We start from the raw sequence: 21,298 nt of genomic DNA, 5'->3' as shown, positions 1-21,298 counted from the left end.
GGCCTTTTTCTGTAGCCGGTTGTATCTTTTTCTGGTGTTGAATGCTCTTGCCATGCTGCTATCCTGTTGTTCTGTGTTTTGCCACATTGCTCTGCACTTGTTGAATGCCCACTGACAGTGACGCTGAAGATTCCACAAATCTGGAAGGTCGCCCTTGCTGACCATTGGAATGAGGACTTTGGGTTGATCAGAGCTCACCTTTGGCACAAGTTCACACTTGCTGGGGATCCCACAGGCCCACATATAGATTGAGTACAGTATGTTCATCATGTTGTGGGATGTGTGGTGTGGACGCACAAAGCTGCACTTTGAGTTCAAAGTACTACTAATAATAAATGTATGACTGTAGAAATTGAATCGAAGTGGAAAGGATGATGAAAGTAAAGGGTTGGATTGGGGTTTTCATGGCAGATAATGAGTAATTGCTTTTCGTTTATGACGTCACCCCATAGCCTTTATCTCAGTGTTTATTAGTTTTACTTAAATCTCTATCAACTGTGGTTAGAGTGTCCCTGTTTCTTTTGACTTCAGGGACTGCTGGTTGCCATAATCTGGACTGCACATGATTGCGCAAAAGTGCAGAGAATGGACTTTTGACCACCCCAGGTTACTGGGGGAAAACCACAGGCTCTGATTCAGTAAAGCACACCGGTCTCAAGCGGTGCCATCAAAGGACTGTTCATCTGCACCAGATATCGTCATAGAGGTGGAGACTCTGATGTACCTGGCCTGAGGGAGATTTGAACAGAAGTATGCAAGAGCTGCCATGTTTCACCCGGAAGTAGTCCACCTCATGAACATGGACTAATCCCTCAAGACAAGGGACATTATTGTTTTGTAAAAAGGCGGGAATAGTGTGACTGAAGGCCAGTTAAGTATCTTTTGATGTTTAACCAATTTAAAGAGCGGCTTTGGAGGGTAGAGCTGGTTAGTTGGTTTGGAATCAGTTAATACTAGAATGCTGTCCACTTGTCTTGCAAGCCAAATGTAATAAAACCTTATGGTCAATTCATAGCTCGATAGTAAGACCATTTTTCCTGATGTTCACAGTGGTGGGATGAGTGTTGTGTGGTGGGATGTGTGCTAGGATGTGTATGGGATGTATGTTGTGTGGTGAGTTTGTGTGTTGTGTAAGTGATTTCAATCCGGCACACACCCAAGTCCCGCCCAGCATGTAGTGTGCAACTGAAACCCTCATTTATTTTTATCTATAGGTTCAATATTCTGAACGATATACCACTCGTATCACACCCTTCGTCTGGACCCCACCCCCCCCACCCCTCCGGTCACACTGAACCAGGAATCAGGCTTGTTTGCAAAGGTAAATATTTATTTATGTATTCATAGGAGGAAAGAATATTGAACTAATGAAGTATGAAGATTAACAGATAAAGGGAAGAAGGCCTTTAAATGGAATGTGTTGTGTAAGTGATGGAAATATTAGTTCTTTTTTATATGTATAAATGAAAAGTTTTTTGTAAAAAACTAAACCATTTTAATAAAAAAAAGAAAAAAATGTATGTATTTAGAATTCAAATCACAATATATTTTAATAGGTAAACAACAATCACCAATGGGGTGAGAGAACACTGAATAATATCTTTAATACACGAGGAGTAAGTAATGAGCAGAACAAATGCAGCACAGAAAATAATACTTTTGTGTTGGTTCAGATCAGATAGCACTATGGTTAGAGGTTCCCCCTGCAACACCCCTCAACCCACCAATAGGCAATGTAAAGAGATGGGAGGAGAGAGCCGGTCTTCAGGAATAGCACAAATCAAACAGAATATCACTTCCACCTTCCGCCTTCAAACACAAGAGAAAAATGGAATTGACTTTTCAGCTGTCAGTATGGCTTTGAAATTGTCTTTGGAATTGACTGAGCAAAAACACCAAATGTGGTAAAAAATAGTTAAATTATTATAAATTCCTATGGGAGCTCCTTTGAACAGTTGCAAACAATCACAAGCAATGATTTAGTCAGAAGAAATATTTTGAAATCTCAATGTCCAAGTGGGAAATAAATGAAAGCTATTTCACACATGTAAAATTTCTCAGAATGTAAAATCGCAGCAAACTTTTCCTTATGCAATATTTGCTATAATGGGAGAATCGGTTTTTGGTTCTATGGATAGCTAAGGATGTTAGGTACAAGTAGGAGTTGAGATTTCGTTCATAACAACTGAGGGAGTTATAAAGGTTTTAGTGAGAGGTGTTTTTGCAAAATAGGCGCGGGAATGGAAAACAGAAATGCACTTTGAAGATGGCAGATGGGTTTCATCACACTATAATATGACTATATTATGACTATGAAAAAGGGGATGCCACACATGAATCTCCACAGTCACGTGGCCAGCGTAACCCTTCACGTGGTGGATGCTCAATTTCTTTTTGGAATATACTTGAGTTACTCAAAATCACTAATGATTTATGGTTTTATAAAACAAATGAGAGGAAATCAGCGCAAGCAAGGTTCTGCCAATTATGATTCTGAATCGAAAAAACGGGATGGGTTGAGATTGGGATAAAACAATGCAAATATACTACGGTCACTTTTCTTCCTATTAATACTTACAAAATAAGTTATTAAACTGGACCGTCAGTTCTGATCATGGATTGGATCTGGTCTAGGAAGAACAGCACATCAGGCATGGGATCGGATTAGCTAGTCCGGTCACTGAAATTGCACAGGATCAGTCCTCCTAGTCTGTGGGTATTTCAATTAGCTGGACAGCGAGTTCCTCAGGCAAGCATTGTGGTAGCAAGCCAGAGAGTTTCAGGATACTAGTTCAAAAGGCCTTCTCAGACTACAGCGCTTCATTGGATTGCAAGAATAAGTTTGAGGGTGTAGGCCTTGCAGAAAGTCAATATTTCTCTACTGCTTGCAAGAGTCTTGGCATCTGGATCTGGAAGGATGTTAAAGCTGGATGTAGAATGCTGGATCAGAGTGCTTCGCCGGAATCAGGAAAGTGAATCAGTCAGTCCCTATGTGTTGTCAGCTGTCTGTATTTATGCTTTCAAATGACATCACAAAGTGGGTGTATGGGCAGGCTTAGCTAAGCCTGCTCCTGTGAGCTGGGATTGGATCAACACTTCATCTCCGCCTTGCATTTGAGTGATTGGATCAAGGCAGGATGATGTCACATTTTATGGTTTGCTTTACAGTTCTTAGAAACCTCCCTTTAGCCACTGGTCTCAAAATCGGATTTTATACTAAATACATATTTCTACATTGGTCACCTCTACACAAATCACACACAACGATTCCATATAGGTATCATCTGTTCCTCAAAATCCCAGAGCTGGGGATCTTGTTTCAACTTTCTACAGAATTTCACCCTTTTTGCTATGAACACAATTTCCAAACTTTATGCACATTTCCACAAATGTGTGTGTTTAATATATGGAAGTGTGTGTGTACATTTTCACAATTCTAGACTTAATACATTTCACATAAAACCACATATATTGCCATTCCTCTCCAGAACATGTCACACAGTTCTACCGCCTCTTCACACGTGCAGCCAAAAATTAGACTAACAGAGCTGTCCTTTATATATGTTTCACCATTTTGAAAATTATGAGTCTCTGAAAATTGTTCTTTGTTCATTCTTAACAGCAAATGGTATGCCCCTTTTTCTCTCCCTGGAGTCCAGGAGCATCCCCTTCTTTGGGGAAGTTCCTTCCAGGAGCCATTTATGACCCTCTCACAACTCTGTTTCCTGGGCTGAAGGGTCTGCTATTGTTCATTCTCTTTTTGTAGACAGAAGTCTGGGTTAACCCACAATTATCATCTCCCTGTGAGTTTCTGCTGAGAGAATGTCCCTCCCCCTGGAAGAAACCTGTTTGTCCACTTCCAAAGGGTTGCAGCTCAGCCAAGCTAATTTATTCTTAATTAAAGATCCAGGAAAAAACAAACTTGTTGCATCAAACATAAATACATTACTTGCTTAGCTTGGGATACAAAACAACTGAAATCTGTATTCTTTTTAGCAACAATCCATTTTATGTTTGCTAATACGGCAGATTTTTTAGTTTAGATCACTTTGAGGTTTCATCAAAAGCTTCTTTGACCGCTGTCATTCACAGGTGGCCCAGGGTACTGCACCCAGATTTTGACAGGGGCGGTCAGTTTACAGTCAATCTAGTTTTTCTGAATAAATGTTTTGCTCTTCACATTAGGACTTTGTATGTTCGAAATGCTTCATTAGATTAAATTAATTTTAGTGCCAAGCAAGATTTTGAATGTTGAGAAGTATTGCTTTATAGGCATTTTGGAGTTTTTAGCAACAAAGCTAATGTCATTTATAGGCACATTTTGGAGTTTCATTTGCAAAGTGCTGCTTCTCCCTCTGCCCTCTGTTTGCTGGTCATGGAGCCCACTGGCACAAGTGTGTGCTCTATTCCACCACACACGCATCATGGGTGGCATGTTGTGCATCCCTCCTTTTGTAGGTTTTTGTAGGATTTTGGCATGCACCAGAGTTTTGCCGCCATTGTTGCAGTTCCTTGCACCATACTATCATAGCTGCATAGCATTGCGGAGTGGGTCAATACATCCCACAGTTGTGTTACATATGTTGGTACGTACGTTGTGTATGAAATATTTGTTGTATGTTTATTGTGAGAATTGTTATGAGCTCTGTTGTGTGTTGCTTTATGTGCAATGTGAGATGTGGTCATTATGTGCAGTGTCATATGTAGTTTGCAGTGTTGTGGTATCTGTTTATGCTACATGAGTTTTGTGTTATGTGTGTTGTGCATTATGTTGTGGTTTGTGCAATGTAGTCTACGTGAATTGTGTTTTGTGGTTTGAGTACATACATTGTATTTTGTATGTTGTTTGTCACGTGTGCATTGTATTTGCATGCTATGATGTGCATTGGGTTAATTTTGTGTTGCGTTACCTGCAAGTGTGTTGTTGTATGTTCAATAAGTCATGTCCACTATTGAGTGGTGTATTTAATGGTGACCAGTGCATAATGCACCTTGAGGCATGGCTTGTCCATTATGCACAGGCTGACATTCTTTCTCTGATATGCACAGTGCTTGCAAGCACTAACCATGGCAGAGAATTAATTTGGCATCTGCAAGCCAGATCCCTGAAGGCCCTCATTTGCATTGCTGTGTGACATGGAATACTGCAGGGCCTCTGCCTCAGAAGACCCTAGTAAGCACAAGGGATCCCAGCCCAATGGAAGTGATGAGGGTGCCTATTTAGATATCTTCTAATGTCCTTGTGTGGGCTTCAGGGTGACAGGCCAGGAAGGGAAACTGTAGATAAGAAGAGAGATATATAATCAAAATTACAGAGAACTCTCTCATAGTTGGCGATAGGTCCCTTTTTCCCTTTTACTATGTGTCTGGAAAAGATGGACCAGCAACACTCTAAAATTATATAGAAATACATTAAATGTATTAATTGAATAATATCAAATTATTAAAACCTGAAAAACACCCATAATTACACAAAGCACGACTTAAATCGATACAAATTCACACAATGAACAATACAAAAACAATTCACAATACAATAGACACAGTTGACAAAAAATATGAAATCCAACACTAATAAAGTGTCTATCTCTCTTTTTATATACATATTCAGGTACATCCCAGACCGATGAGATAGATTGACCCTGTAGATGGTTTAATGTATGGGGTATTGTTTGTTACCCATATCAGGAAGGGAAACTGCCAGGCAATGCCAACCAGAGCTGAGAGACCGGGCATATAGAAAGGGAAGTGTTAAAAAGGCAGCTTGGATTTCTGAATGTTGTGAGAATGTGGGTGTCTGTGTGTGTGTGAATCTTTACATGTGTGTGTGTGTGTTTGGAGGGCTGGCACAATGAATATGTGTTTTTATAATAGCAATGCTGGCATGATTTCATGGATGAAGGAACAAACATTCATAGGTATAAAAGCAAATATGGATGACTAATCTAAACAAAAGAAAACAATCCTCTCTAATATTACCATACAACATTGACAGTGGCAGTTTGATTAAAAAAGACTAAACCATTCTTAGATTAAAGTTTGAAACAAAAGAATTTGTTTAGTTTTCTCTAAAATGATTGACAAGTGTTGACATCAGGAAAAATATTGGCTTAACATATGATATTCTTAATGTAGGGCTGCTTTAACTGTAAAATGTTGTACACTATCCGTGTTACACTATTGGTTTCTAGCTTGGGCATAAATATGAGTATACATGGTGGGGTTGACTTGGTTTTAATTATTCTAAAGGCTTAGGTTCAAGAATTCTATTTCTTTTTAGAATGATGGCACAGTGTAAAGGCATCATGAAGCAAGGTAACGATGACAGGTTCAAAGTGCAAACAAAAATGGTTTATTAACTCAAATGTCAAAATGGTTGAAGGCTTAACTTTCCCTATGCTAAGGTGATATTTCGATACCTAAAGAAACTAAAGAAACTCTTAGTCAGGAAGTTCAACTTAAAAATCTGCCTGTGTCCAAAACCTATACTTGCCCTCACAACTAAAGCTCAACAATGTGCAGGGATGTCAGTATTAAAATAAATAGTGTTCCAAGCAAAGTTCTGAGCTTCTTCCAGCTCATGGCAAACTTTCAGCTCTCCTACCCCAAGTTCAAGACAGTTTCACAAAGTCTCAGGCTTCCCTTCCTCAAGTTCAGGACAGCACAGTTCCAAAAAGAGTCTTGAGGTCCGCTTTCTCCCCACGGATGCTGGCGGTTCCATGCAACTTACAGATCTCTTCTGTGTTTGCAGCTCTGGCTGTTGACATACAACCAATGAAGCTCCCACTTCTCTGGCCCTCTCTCAGCCCGCCCAGACCTTGGCTTCACATCTTCTTGGGTTTGCTTGCTGGTGTCCTGGCTCTCTTGCAGGACCCCCCTCGTCTGCCTCCTGGTATGCAGGATTCTCCCTTCAGGCCCGCAAAGATTGGCCCTGGCTTCTCTCCTGCTGGTCGCACTCTTGCTGGTTGCCCCACCTTTTATCCACCTGCAACCACTTGACAGGTTGCAGGTGTGAGTCCACAGTTTCAATTGCCTGACCATAATTAGTGAAGCACTCAGGACATGCCTGACCATTGCAACAGTCTGCAGGCCTCTTCTTCGTCTCAGTACTAGAGTGGTGAAATTACCTACTAGTCTTCACTACTCCTAGACGCCTCTTTCTCATCCCTGTACTCTAATGATTGGAATGAGGGGAAATGAAGGGAGATGGTTTGCAAGAGTGAATATAGACAGGAGGAAGGTGAGGTTGGTTTTCATAAGGAAAAGGGGATAGCATGTTTCGCCTTCAGATATCCTCTACTCAATAACCCTCCACCCAGGTGATCCCCCCTCTCATCTCCACCTCGAGGGTCAGGATCCAAAGGTGATGGCCTTTTTTGGCCACCTGAGAACTGGATACAAGGGGAGTAGATGTGAGGATACCATCAAGTTTCTCACAACAGTAAAGCTTAATTCCTTCACAATCAATTATCTTGGCATCAGGTCCACCCTCTCAATACCCCAGTTCAATATGTTTATTAAGGAATCAGTTTCAATTACTTCAGTAAGTAGGAGAGACATCATTAACAATGGCTTGTCATTCCAAATGTAATTCCCGGGATGTCTAATTCCTCTAGAAAGCCCGAATTGAAGTCACACCATGTTTAGGTGAAACTAACAAGGGTTTCTCTTTTGATTATCAATAACAAATCACATACACTTTGTACTGTCCCTCTTTCAGTGACATAGATTATAAACAGGGTTCCGCCGAAATACTTTTAATTACTATCCGCAGTTAATACATTTTGGCGCATTAGTTTGAATGCTCATTGATTATTGTATCCCACGTACTCTGCCGTATCCACGTTTTACCAGACGTCCAGAGCGCTTCCCGCAAGGGAACCTCGTAATAGGGCGGAATGGGATTAACGGCGCTGGCACATTACCGACTCTGTTAATCCCATTCCGCCCACCTTGTAATGAGGCCCATAATGTTTGTAATGGACAGATCAGAACCTGTTATAAGTTCCTTCACTTGCTCTCATCCACTAAGATCTTCCTCTTTGCTTTGATTGGCCCATTGTATTTGAAATGTAATGAGGGATTGTATTAGCTCTGAGTTAGCCCTCCCCTCAAGAATTATGATCGAATTGGACTAAAATATGTCTTTCATTTGATTTCCCTCCATGGCTGGTGACACTACAAAGAATTATTTATTCATAATCACAAGAAACCTCTGAATTCATAGACCTCCTTTATGTGTTTGTGACTGGATGCATAACAGACTTATACAAATATGCAAAAATGGACTCATACAGTTTAAGATGGTCTCTTTATATGCATGTGACTGCCACCACTCTGCTGAATTCAGATCTCAATTTAGTCAATAATATACATCCATATCCATCACTTTTAAACACATTGCCACACAGAATTACATGTTTTATTAAGGTCTTGGTATCAACAGAAAACATCTTTTGTTATGAACAAAGATCTGTTTAATTGACTACTTCAATGGAGCAGGCACATGTTTTGGATGCAGACTTGCTGCTCTGCCAGGTCAGAGGCCAGGGCCTGTTCTACATATCTGCCATTTGAAGGTGCCCTTACTGATCCACCAGATCCTGAACCTAATACCCTTCCTACCTTCTTAAAAGATAGTTGCATCACAATCTTCATTTTAGAATGTATTCTGACTTTTGTCATTTTAAACACAGCTCTTTGTTCTTCAAGTAAACCAGGTGTGTCCAGTAGCCTATTTAAGGCCTTGGTCACAGTAATATATAGTGGATATGTGCACTCCTTGTTTCCTAAAGAATGATACTTACATAAACATTTAGTTTAGGTGGAGCAGAGTTCACATATTGATACCCAGTGTTGAAAGGCTACATGAGATAGAAATATGCTATTTACACTCTTTATTTATAACAGTGCTGAAATAATCAATAGTTCTGATCATGAATACACTTAACCTTTCATGTGATTTGCAATTACCATTATGCCTATCATTTCACTCTGAACAATAACACAAAAGTAAGTTGCAATGACAAGATATTTAGGAAAATATGATCCCATGTGTAAAAATTAAAGATGCACGTATTTTCATTATTTAACAGATATTAAATGCTTTCCTTCTCTGACCTGGCAACTGGGCATATGACATCAGGCCGGCCATTTATGTACCCTTAGAGGGTTAGTGGTCATTGCCCATTGTTAGAGGTTTCCTTGAAGTTCACTTGCTCAAAGTTATTACACCAGCTGGCTATCACAAATGCCAGACTTCAAGCCTGAGTAAGTGTTACGGGCATCCTTCAATAGAAAACCTGTTTGATGGCAATGTCTGATTACTTGGGGAAGGCTACTGCAGGCCCACGTTTGAGAATATATTCCTGTATTTTTAGTAAAAGCTTGGCTATACCCAGTGCCAAATGGAGGTTGTTAATTAGCAGTATTGTTTTACTAGCAAGACATGTTTTTGAGAGCAAAGATAACATGTGCCCCCTTGGTGAATTCAGGCAGTGTGATAAAGTGTATAGCCCAGACTCAAAGCCTGGGCTTCATTTCCTTGGGAAACATCTCTCCAGCACTGTTGCTGCGGCCAGATAGAATGCAATTTTGCATAGTTTTGGTTTCATTCACAAATGTAGAATTTAAAGTAACTTTCTTGCAGGCCCTATCTTGATCTTCACTTTTCTATAAAATGCTATGTTTTTTTCATCCCAAACAGACTGTTCTCCATTTAATACAGATCACTATATACTTTCATGAAACTGAAAAGATGTATTTTTGTGGCTTCTCGTTTACTGTTAACAAATACACTTTTGTTGGGGCTCGTCTGCTGACATCACATTTCCCTTCTATATGTATATTTTTAATGCTTTGCACAGAATGAAATTCATATTTTTTTATATTAATGTGACATTTTCTATGCTCCTTTTCTTTTGTATTCAATTTCCCTGCAGCAGAATTACAACCAGAAGTATTTCCTCTAGTCCACAGGCACTGTTGCTACCGTACTGCTACCGTACCACCATAGTACGAGTTGTGCTCGCGGTCTGACTTGGCAGGCCATGCTGCACCCGCGAGCACAGCTCACAGCTTATCAGATGCACCGGCACTGTTATAAACGGTGCCGGTGCATCCGATCTCCCCATTCCCATTGAGCCCTATGGGTCTCAAATGGGAATGGGGATCTACCGGTACTGGCACCCGCGAAAGGGCAATTATCAGGTCCGCCTAACTCGGCATGACCCGGTAATTGCTCATTTGCGGGTGCCGGACCCGGATGCAACTCCGGCAGCGGCCATGCTGGTTTTACCGGCATAGCTACCGCCAGGGTTGTAATGAGGCCCACTGTTTCAATTGTACCAAAGGGGGTGCTTTGTGTTAAAATGTAAGTAAATTGTGATATATTCAGCAACAATGGTCAAAATTACTAACTGCATAGTTAAGTAACTCATCAAACTGGTCCACATTGGCCAAAATGGTGGCTCATTTTGACTGGCCCACACTAGCATTTTACATTTTTGTTACAGGCATTGCTCTATAAGCCAGTCCGAGTCTGGCGGCTCAACCATAATGGCGAGGGGGCGCCCACACAGTGGCCCCTAACCCATTATGGAGGAGCTAAGGAGCCAGCCCAGTGAAACAGTGAGCACTCCCTCCGCTGCATTTTCCAGCTGATGGAGTGCTGCTGGGCTGGCTGAACTATCAAAGGGAAACACTATTTCCCTTTTGACAGTTCAGTTTAGTTCGCCAGACGCACATGCTCACCGAGCCATGCAAGTGCTGGGGCGTTTTGCTTCCCCAGCATTGCATAGCTCATTGGAAATGCCTGTATGTCCGAGGGGGAGCTCCAGCGCCTCCTCGCACACATGGACAGAGCAGCCTGGAGCAGGGTGTTTCAGCACCCACACGCAGGCCAATGCAGAAGGTACGTTTATGTTCATTGTTTTTATTTAAACATGTGTATGGATGCGTGTATGCTTATGTTATGAGTGAGTGTATGGTGATGGATGTTTGTGTGAATGATAGAGTGATTGCTATATGAATGTGCAGCGCCTTGCATACACACATAATCATGTTGATTGTGTTAGGCCCAGGGGACAGGGATGTTATCTTTTTACTGGACATCTATTATAGATGTCCAGTAAAAAATGTCATGCCTCCCCCCTGGACCCTTAGCACCAATTGCAAACTGTTTGGCTATTTACCAATTTTTTTGTTAAAAGTATGCTCTACAATGCAACATTTTAACCCATTATTTAAAAAGAATTCACAGGAGGAAACCCCTCCAAACCCCCGTTTATTGGTTCGGGCTCCCTCACTATGCTCGGTCGCTATGGCATTTTTGGGGGAAATAGTTATTCCCCTCCACTTAAAAAAAATCACCAGCCACCATTGGCCCTCAGACTGTGTTGGGAATAGGATGGGGGGAACCCAGGGACTATGGTGGGAGCACAATGGGCGGGAACCATCCGATAGTGGTGGGAGCAGAGTGGGGAGAGCCCAGGGTGTGTGATGGGGTGGGGAGAGACCAGTGACTGGGTAGGAGTGGGATGAGGGAGCCCAGCGACTGTGATGGGAGCAGGTGATGGCACGCAATATATATTGTCCATTTGGTATTTCTGGGGGGTCCCGACCTGCCCAAATTTTGCTCAGGGGGGCCCCGGCCAAAAAAGTTTGAAGACCACTGCCTTAACCCCTCCGGCTCATTTTCCCCTCACCCCGAGGTGTGGTAGGGCAGCGAAGTGGAGGTAACACATTAGCCTTGGTCTCTGGAGAGTGCCTTGTTTTACACCTGCCTGTCATTTTCATGCAGATGTAAAGCAAATGGATGTCAATACGTCTCCCATTAGCACCTGCTAATGAGCCGGAGGATTCCATTGGAATCCATTACAAAACGCCACCTGCAAAGCATGTCTGCAGGTAGCGTGTTATTATATCTCTCAAAGCGGAGAGTAAAGCTGAATAGGAAAGGGGATTTCGCCTTGTTTTACTCTAGTTTTACTCTCTGTTTTGTGAGTGATGAATCCCACAGCACGTTACGTGTAACGTTAGGTGGTCACTGGCATATAATCTCGCTGTTTCTTTTTTGTTTTTTTTAATGACTCTCATTGAAAAATCTTTGCTTTTGGGCATTGCTGCAGCTTTGTAGGTAACTGATGATAATGAATTGGTGAGGTTCTCACGGTGCTGGCACAGAGGTGCAGAAAGGAGCTTCAGGCTTGGGAACATCGGTGAGAGGGTAGCCGCACTCTACCATATCACAGTAAAGAAGGGAACAACCAGGACTTCGCAGGACTATCCCCCCTCGAGCTCAAGGGTAACCCGTTTGTCTTGGAAGCGAGACAACGCAGCGCAACCGGGTTTGAATCCCAACCCCTGCGCTTGGAAACCAATCTCTGATATTAAGCCCGTCGCTATAAAAGAACAATTATAATTATAATTATTCATAGCAGCCTTCTATAAGAGTCTCGGCTCAGGCACGTGGGATAAGTGATACACCCTGCGTCCCAAAGCACCACAATCAAGGGGACACCAAAAGGCAGGTGTGGTCATGGTGCTCCAGATCAGCACACAGTTCTCTCCTTTACCATCAGGTCGCTAGGCTGGTGAAAGGACGATTGAACTCTTTGCAGGGGACCTGCTTTATTCAAATATAGTTGCAGTAGATGCAGGCTGCCTCACAAATAGGAGGCTGCGGAAAGTCACTAGGTGCCTAGGCACTCAGGAGAAAACCAAGTCCCAGTTGCCATAGAGATGCCTCTCCGAGCTCTTCCATCGGCCACGGACATGTACTCCCCTAAATCTGGTCATGCTCAAGCCCCGAGAATGCACAACAGCCACCGGCCTACTTAGTCATGCTTAGTCATTTATCCGTCATCAAGCAACTCCCACCCACAGGTATCCGCGTAGTTTGTGTAACAGACACTGCAAGCAAGCGATCTAGCAGAGGCCAGCGGCCACCCTCCCAAACTGTCCTTCACCCCCAATGTAAGGGTCCAAGGTAGGGGTGCTGTTTGGTGTGAGGTATCTGTTCTATGTGTATGGTAATGTGTATTAATAAAGCGCCTATACACAGCCAAGTGTTTCAAAGCGCTCAAGGAGGGTGGGAACATGGGGAGAAACAACAGTCACTCAGAGCCCTTCACATTCTGAGGTGATAATAGTCTTCACAGGCAGAGAAAGAGAAAAAGATACATATATCTGCTGAGATACAGCAAATAAGCCTGACAGCGATTCTGCGTTTTTACAAGTGCACAAGTGCACATTAGGGGGTAAAGACAAGGGAGAACAGGCAGACGATCTTGGGCAAGGTGCATTTGGATCTTGGAGGTGCGCAGAACGGTCAAGGGAAGGGGTGTGAGCTTCAAGTGCAACCAGCCGGTGGAGGCTGGGGTAAGTGCAGAGAGAGCAGCTCTCAGATTCATTCTCAAGGGCAATCAGGGTGTGGTCTGAGAGGCAAGTGCAGAGAGGACTGGTGAGGGTGCCTGGGACCTGTGAGACTCTGAGGAACTGATGGTGACCAGTCAGCAAGCTGTTTGGGTGAGGAGGGAGCGATGGAAAGAGCAGAGGGCTAGGTTAGAAGGGTAAGGGGGGAGAGAAAGAGGAGGAGAAGAGGAAGGTCTTGAGGAGTTTCCGTAATTTAAGGAGATCAGGCTCAAGACGGAGGGTCAACAGGAACAGTATTTCACGTTTATTTTTCTGAATTTCATTTCAGCATTTGGAAGATGCATCATAAAGAAATTATTGCACATTGTAATTGCTTTTTCATATTTATTTTCGGGCATTACTCCCTCATCCCAACTACACTCTGCCTCAGCATCTTTCCGTCACATGTTCTGTAACTCCACCTCTCTGCCTCCCCACTAAGAACTCTCAGAAAGTGTCAGCAGTTGGAATAAGTCAAATAGATCGTCACCCAAAGGAATCCTTTTTATTGGTCAGCCTAACATCAGTTTGACAGGCAAGACATAACCTTAGGAAGCCCTGCTGCTATTGGTCATGCAGCATGCTTGTTTCAGAATATTCGACAATGCTTGCTCTAGCTCAGGGGTCTGTGACCTTTGGCGCTCCAGATGTTTGGGACTACAACTCCCATCAGCCTACCCAATTGTCAATGCCGAAGAGCGCTGGGAGTTGTAGGCCAACGCATCTGGAGAGCCACAAGTTTCAGAGGCCTAAGTGATTCATCAAAGTGCCCACCTGATCACCCAGCATCCATCTTCAGTGTCAAGAACATTAACAGTATTTTGGGACACAAGTCTTGGGGCGTTCTCTGTGTCTCTTACATTGCTTCTTCCTGAAGATGAGTTTGCTTCACTGCCCTCTTGATTAGGGCCGGATACCAACTTTTCATTTTCTCTGGTGAAAAACATCTGAACGTTTTGTTACTTCACCAAAAGACAAATGGGGGTGAATTCCCCGGGGGATTTGAAACTGCAAATAACACATTGATTTTTTTTTGTTGGTACATTACATTGACACAGCCATGTTGCCATTAATGACATCGATGAACAATCACGTTGATGTCCCAAAACATTGATTATGAGTCACTCGAATGTGAAAAATAAATATTGATTTTAATTTTATAGCAGGTTAGTTTGTACTTTTCTGGGCCCACTTGATTATTTTTGTAGGGTGCTTAATGTAACTTCATTTCTTCTTTTGAATATTTCAGCACTGGGTTACTCCCTTAATCAAAATGTTTTAATTAATAAGTTGGTGTATTTGTAAGCAGACGTCATGTTGCAACAATGTGTAGTTATAACAGGCAACAATATCGGTGCCGCTCAGTGTACTTATTTTTTTCAACCTAGATAGAGTGCCTGATTACCTCCAGTGTCCTTAATCACACTTATCACACTTATTAGTAATTGGCCTTGTCTAGTTCTCCGGTCCAGTCCTTCAACTATTGCCTTTTGGTATTGTATTTATTGGTGAAACAAGTTGTTTCACCCACAAACACTTACATAGGCAATTAACAGTTAGAGGGCCAGTCTTGGGTCAGGGGTCCTGCACAAGTGGGAGTGTGAAAGAGCCACTGGTCATTGCATGATGGGGAGTGCATGTCACAGACACCAGGGACAGGATGAAGGCTGCAAGGTCAGGTAGGACTTGCTATATACTGGTTAGAATATACAGGGAAGGTGGGAGCAGGTTGGCAGAGGAGGGAGAGTGACGTGGGAGGAAGTAGGGGGTCTTCCTTCTTGGTTTAGGACTTAGAACACAGGTGAGGATTTGAGTGAGGGAATAGCAGTAGTGCTCTTTACATGGAGGGAGGGAGTCCTAATGAAGTCGATACAATGAAAGCAGGAGTGGAAGTGAGAGGGAGCAAAGGGAGCTCGGGGGACAGAAAGCGTTGGAAAGAGACTAGAGTGAGAGGGTGAGTGGGATCGAGAGATTGTGTTAGCTCAGTGGGTGGTGGGGGGTCGCATGTTCACTGAGGGAATTGTAAACAAGCAGTAAAAATTACCAAATCAACAAATTAACTGCAAACAAGGATACCCGCTCTGAAGTTATGTTAGTTTGTGTCTGTTGAACATTTATATTTGGATAAGCTGCTAGAGAAATACCTCAACTGATATTATAAGGAGGATAGCTCAGCAGCAACGTGCTCCCCTTGGAAGCAAGACGACACGGAGGAGCACAGGTTCGATCCCCGCGTCCGCGCAATAACCTATCATATCATATCATGGTGAAAACTGTACAAAATAGAAAAAAATCTTCCATGCGCTATCATTTCTGTGAAATGGCTGACACAAGAGCCTATGGGCTGGGCCTGATTTACAAAACCGTTTCTCAATGGGAAACCCTTATTGAAAAAAAACGCCTTGTAAATTAGGCCCTGCGAGTGTTGGGTATTTGATAGACATCTAGAAATGTAACCAATGAAAAGAACACACTTTCCTGAGAGAGAAAATGTATCTTGTAATTTGCACAACATTTCTGTACTCAAAATGTGGGTTTCATTTTAATAAGTCTATTTGGTTAAGGAACAAACCGTAGTGCATAGAAGAGTCGAAATGTAAAATGTTGAGGGCCCCTCCACCCCCTTGCAGAAAAGCATTTCTTCATTGCCTCCTAAATAATGCACTTCCTTGACTCCTCTCTGCATGCACAGCATACACCGCGGACCACCTCAGAGTAATCAACGTACAAGTGTGCAAGCCCACCTGGTAAGGTGAAAAACACACCCGGTAAAACCCAATGTTCCAAGCTACTTATTCCGTGAGAGCCCCAGGTCTAGACTGTAGCACTGGTGAGCTTATATTACCCCAAGGGAAGTTAGCTAAGATGGTGACCTGCCAGCCACCAACATGCATCACCTACCCTGAAGCACCACTTTTTAATAGCACCCCCTGCGTGAGCGAAGGCAACTGAGAAGACACAACCATTAACCATCACTATAAATGCATAAGATATGACCAATTCCCTGGGCGAGTGCCATTCTAGGCTGCCAGCCATGCAGCGTACACTTAACCTTCCTGCTCTCACAATTGCATAATCCCGACAGTGTGGCCCATAAGGACAAGTAACGCTGCCAAAAGAGAGAAACAAACACGGACAATCGTCCATAAGGTAACCAAAACTCACACCATCGCTTTCCTCAGTCTAACAAAACCACGGAGAACATATAAAGCCCTCTTACCTCATTTGAGCTTGGCTCGAGCTGATCCTTGAACTAGTGCAATTAATTGCTATACCAACTACCCTCCTGTCAGCATCCCTTTTCCTTCTTTGAAACTGTCTGTCCTCTGCATGCCTTTACAGGGTGGGTTGTATTTTTTAGTGTGCTAGAACTGTCTGTTATAATAATAATTAAGTAGATATTTCGGAGATGAGGCTGCCGTTCCGTCCACGTTACCAAAATTGAACAAGGATCTTTATAATTTGCTTGGTTTTCCAATCTGTTCAGATCCCTTCTGGTGTACTAGAACTGTGGGGCTGCTTGATGATTTAGAAACCGGTATTTATCCCTGGACCACTGGTGCCCCGGAAGTTGATTGGTCACACTTGGATGTCAACCTGCCAGCCGTAAACCCTTGACACATGTTACACCTTGCTCCCTCTAGCCCTGTCTTCCACCTGGGTTACAGTTCCAGTACATTTCTTGCACACTGCTTCCACTGCCTCCTGACCATGAACAATGGCCAGTGCTGGTGGCTGGTGGCGGCTGCTGGCCCTCCCATTTGCCGCTGATTGAGACTGGCCCTCCCATTTGCGACTTCGTGCCTGATCATCCGCTCTCTGGTGCCGCGGGTGGCATTGCATTCTCTACGCAGAACAAGGGCTGGCTGTTTAGGTATTCCCAGGTTGTGTGTTGATTCCTTGGGGTTTCATGCTGCCCCATTGCTTGTGTGTCTGAATTCCAAGAACCCTTATTTTCAAAACCGACAATCCCGAGTCAGTATAATTATCAGGTGGACTTTGGGTAATCTGTGTTGCATGACCCTCATTTGGGGGGAGCTAAAGTCATTCTTGTCTAACTTTCAGGGTCTTGCGGATTCCAGGAGATTCTAGTATGGATCAGAGACCGGACAAAAGTGGATTACCGGAGACTGATGATATTTCTATTCCAGCCCAAAAATCCTACAGACAGGGACGTCATTTATGGGTCGCCAGAGGTCGCAACTGCGACCTCTGAGGTCTCTCTTGCAATCTCGGTGGTCTCCCTTGCGACCTCTAAAAAATAAAAAATAAACATTTTATAATTCAAGCTCCTCTGTGGCCAGCAGCATGTGGCTCTTTACTTCGGGAGTGGCTGGCTTTCTTGTTCAGGCCCCTTAAAAAAAAGATGAAAAATAAGAACGTGAGTGCCACAAGTCTAACACTTTCAGCACTGACCCTAAAAAAAAAATAAGAATAGGAATACCAAATAATGTGTCTTTCTAGAATTCTATACAATAATTGCTAGACTCATTAAAGGTTCATTTCAGGCACACTTCAGGCGGTGTGCCACTGATTTAGTCTGTTCTTAACCAAGCACCTCAACTCAGCCATTCGTCCTTCTGAGGTTGATAAATTAGTACCAACACAGGTTGGGTGATATTGGGTGTATATTTTTTATAAACAAAGCGCTTAAGCGTAAGTGCTATATAATAACACATCATTATCATTTGGTCATGGACGTCTGCTTGCATTCACAGTAATTTGGTAATATGGGCCTATAAAGACTGATCTTAACGATACATATGACGATCCATTCAGGTATGAAATGTACATCACATTATAGTGATATCATAACCATATTTTTCGTAGTGTACAATGCTATGTGCTGACACTTCCTGTTTTGTCAACGGGTGAAAGGTTGTGTTCCATCGCTTCCCACGATATCACTTCAGGGTGGGGTCAAATGACATCACTTCCTGTGATGTCATCAGGTGGACAAGGGTCGTATGATGTCACTTCCGCTACCCCTGGCATTTTGGTGAAATGACGTCCCTGCCTACAGAGGAGGATTAAGGCGGTATATATCATACATGCCAACATTCCGAAGTGGCTGAGAGGGAGATTTCTACAACGAAATCGGGAGACAACAATTTCGCCATTGGAATGCATTGGGAAATAATTATTTTAGGCGGCAGAACGTGAAAAATAGCAGTATTTTTCACTTGAAAATCGGGAGTCTCCCGCCTAAATCGGGAGGGTTGGCATGTATGATATATGTATATTTTTTGGAGCTAGTGGAGCCCCTTTCTCCATGAGGTGGGCATCTGAATGTGGAAAGGAACAGGGACTCCCAATACTCAAATCTTTTTATTGCAGCTTAAATAAACCTGCTCGTCTATATTAACAGCTCATGGATTTAGTGCACGCGGACGGCTCCAGTCTCCAAGCTTCCAGTGTTTGAAGGGTTTATTTTCAGACGCCCCTGTGGTGGTTTGCGTTGGTTGCAGTAAGTCTGCGGCTTCGAATGGAGTTCCCCCTTTCAGTGTTCACTGTGTGACATTTCACGGAGGCGCAGAGAGCAGACGTCATCCCGAGGCCCTGCTTTCTCCAGCTCCTCAATTGTTCTGCGAGAGTTCTCGGGGGTTCTACGTCTAAAGGCCAGCGTGGGCGGCTCTCCCGCGGAGATGGCACCGAGGCAGTCATCATTACCGACCCCCTTTGACGGATGGGCCTGGCCTTTATTCAAGTGCCCGGTCGCCGTGTTTGACATTGCCATCTCCCGCCAGAATTAATCAGTGGCTTTAGCTGCGGAGGCGGGTGGCGCAGGTACTCTGCCAGCCGTGACTGAGCTGCTCCCACCTTCGCATCCTTTCCTGGGCTTTGTGCAGATTATACAGGAGGTAAATTCATAAAGCCTAAAAGGGTGCTCTGGGGACACAGGCCTTTCTTCCATAACACAAAAGAACAGTATGTAATTCTATACAAAAAAAGAAAGGATCCAATACTTCTCTGCATTGCTTTCATCCTGCGAAAATTCCACACTGGGCCTCATTACGGTACAACGTTGTTACATCGCCAGGCTTTTTTTCTGCTGAGTTTTTGGAAGAAGGTTTTCAGCAAAAAAAATTATTGTGAAATATGGGAGGTGGGTAAGGGGATAAGGGGTAGGTGGGTGTAGGGAATAGGGTCTAGAGAATAGGGAAGGGGCAGTTTGGGGGGACACCACCAAATAAAATACAATGTGCTTTTTCGGCCAAAAATATTCTGCAAAAAACTCAGTGAAAAAAAAAACCTGATGATCTCATTACACGTTTGATATTACATCGATAGTAACGTGCTTATTTGCCACCAAAATTGTCTCGGGAGGATAGCTCATGGGCAACGTGCTCGCCTTTGGAAACAAGATGACACGGAGCAACACAGGTTTGACCCTCGGGTCCGCGCTTAAAAACTTCTGGGTATTAAGCGCATTATAAATGTCATATCATATTTCAAAATCATTTCTTGTTATTACCACGACTTTCTGAGTGGTGGTATGGGGGTGTAAACCCCCATTTTTGGAGCCCATTGGACTAATTTATTGGGAGCTGCAATTGCACGTGGAAAATCTGCGGATATTTCATGGTCAGGTGGGTCATGCACCTCCAAAGTTATTCAGGAGGTACATTCTCCACCTTACCGTCAAAACTCATAGGGCCTCACTACACGGTAGGCGGTAACCATGGCGCTATTAGCGCCATGGTTGCCGCCGGTATTTTACCGTGTCCGCCTTGGTGGATGGCGGAATTACCACCCTACTCCAAGGTAAGCGGGGGCGGTAATTCCCCATTCACCAAGGCACTTCCCCATTCCCGTGTTTGCCCCCATAGGGCATAATGGGAATGGGGAAGGCGCTAATTACGGTACCGCAAATTGCGGTACCGTAATTAGCACCAAGGTCCCTTTGCGGCACCCTACTTTAACGGCTGGTAAAGGGAACTCGTAGTAAACCCTTACCGCCTACCGTGTAATGAGAACCATAGTATGACTGTGCGGTAATGTGGCACTAGTGGCAGTAACGGAATTACCACCACTTTCCTGCCACTTTTTTTGACACTGCCAAACTCGTAATGAGGTGCATAATCTTTAGTATTTGCATACAAGACTTAACGTTCTAGACAAACAACACGCATGGACATTCACCTGCGATGGTAGGCACCGTGGGCCAGATTCACAAAGATTTGAACTGGTGCAAACCAGGAGATGCCCGAGCATCGCAGATTTGCTCCTGCTGCCGGATTAACAAAGCCTAAAACTGCAGCAACCCTGGAGCTGCCAGAAGCACATTTCAGATGCTCGTGGGCAAATGCTGGTCACAAAGACTTGCTCAAGGACATCTCAGGGGTGATCGGGGAAGCCCGCGAGGTGTTTCTCTTTTAGGCTTTGAGAAGGGTGCGGTAGCAGGGGCAGACCTAAAATGCTATGGGCATCTCTTGTTTGCTCGAGTGCACATCTTTTTGAATCTGGCCCATTATATCATGGCAGTGTAGACCATATTGCTATTTTCCAGAACCAATGTGAAAAAATCAACATACAACTATAGATGTCCTTTGCTAGTTTATAAAATAGGCTTTGCTGAAATGTAAACTCATTTAAGCATTTATTAGGAACCTATGAAATCTAAATGCAGTGCAACTCACCTCAATGCCATCTCATTCCCATCGTGTTGCAGCAATATCATTGCATGCCAACTCCCCTCTTTCCGAACTCAATGCAGCAATCACATTGCATATCAGCTCTTCTCACTCCCAACTTGGTGCAGCCATCTCATTGCAAGCCAGCTCTCCTCAATCCCAACTCAATGCAGCCATCTCATAGCATTCTAACTCACCTCATTCACAACAAAATGCACTCATCTCATTGCAAGCCAACTCTCCTCAATCCC

The 21,298-nt window shown here is 43.5% G+C and overlaps 1 protein-coding gene across 9 annotated transcripts in view; it reads left to right on the top strand.

Annotated features, from left to right (window-relative positions):
- LOC138480812 (actin-binding protein WASF3-like) overlaps positions 1-21,298 on the top strand; it is a 1,100,082-nt gene that overhangs the window by 401,316 nt on the left and 677,468 nt on the right. For 2 of the 9 annotated variants that reach the window (XM_069612563.1, XM_069612565.1), the window contains exon 3: positions 1,348-1,424. The exons of the other annotated variants lie outside the window; for them this stretch is intronic. The gene's annotated coding sequence lies outside the window, so the exon portion shown is untranslated. The remainder of the gene's footprint in view (positions 1-1,347; positions 1,425-21,298) is intronic. 9 annotated transcript variants of the gene reach the window in all.

This window comes from Ambystoma mexicanum, chromosome 5p (genome assembly GCF_040938575.1).
Source record: "Ambystoma mexicanum isolate Mex_15411 chromosome 5p, UKY_AmexF1_1, whole genome shotgun sequence".
Lineage (NCBI taxonomy): Eukaryota > Metazoa > Chordata > Amphibia > Caudata > Ambystomatidae > Ambystoma > Ambystoma mexicanum.
Note: the sequence above shows the minus strand (reverse complement) of the source record. Positions and strands in the feature narration are given on the sequence as shown.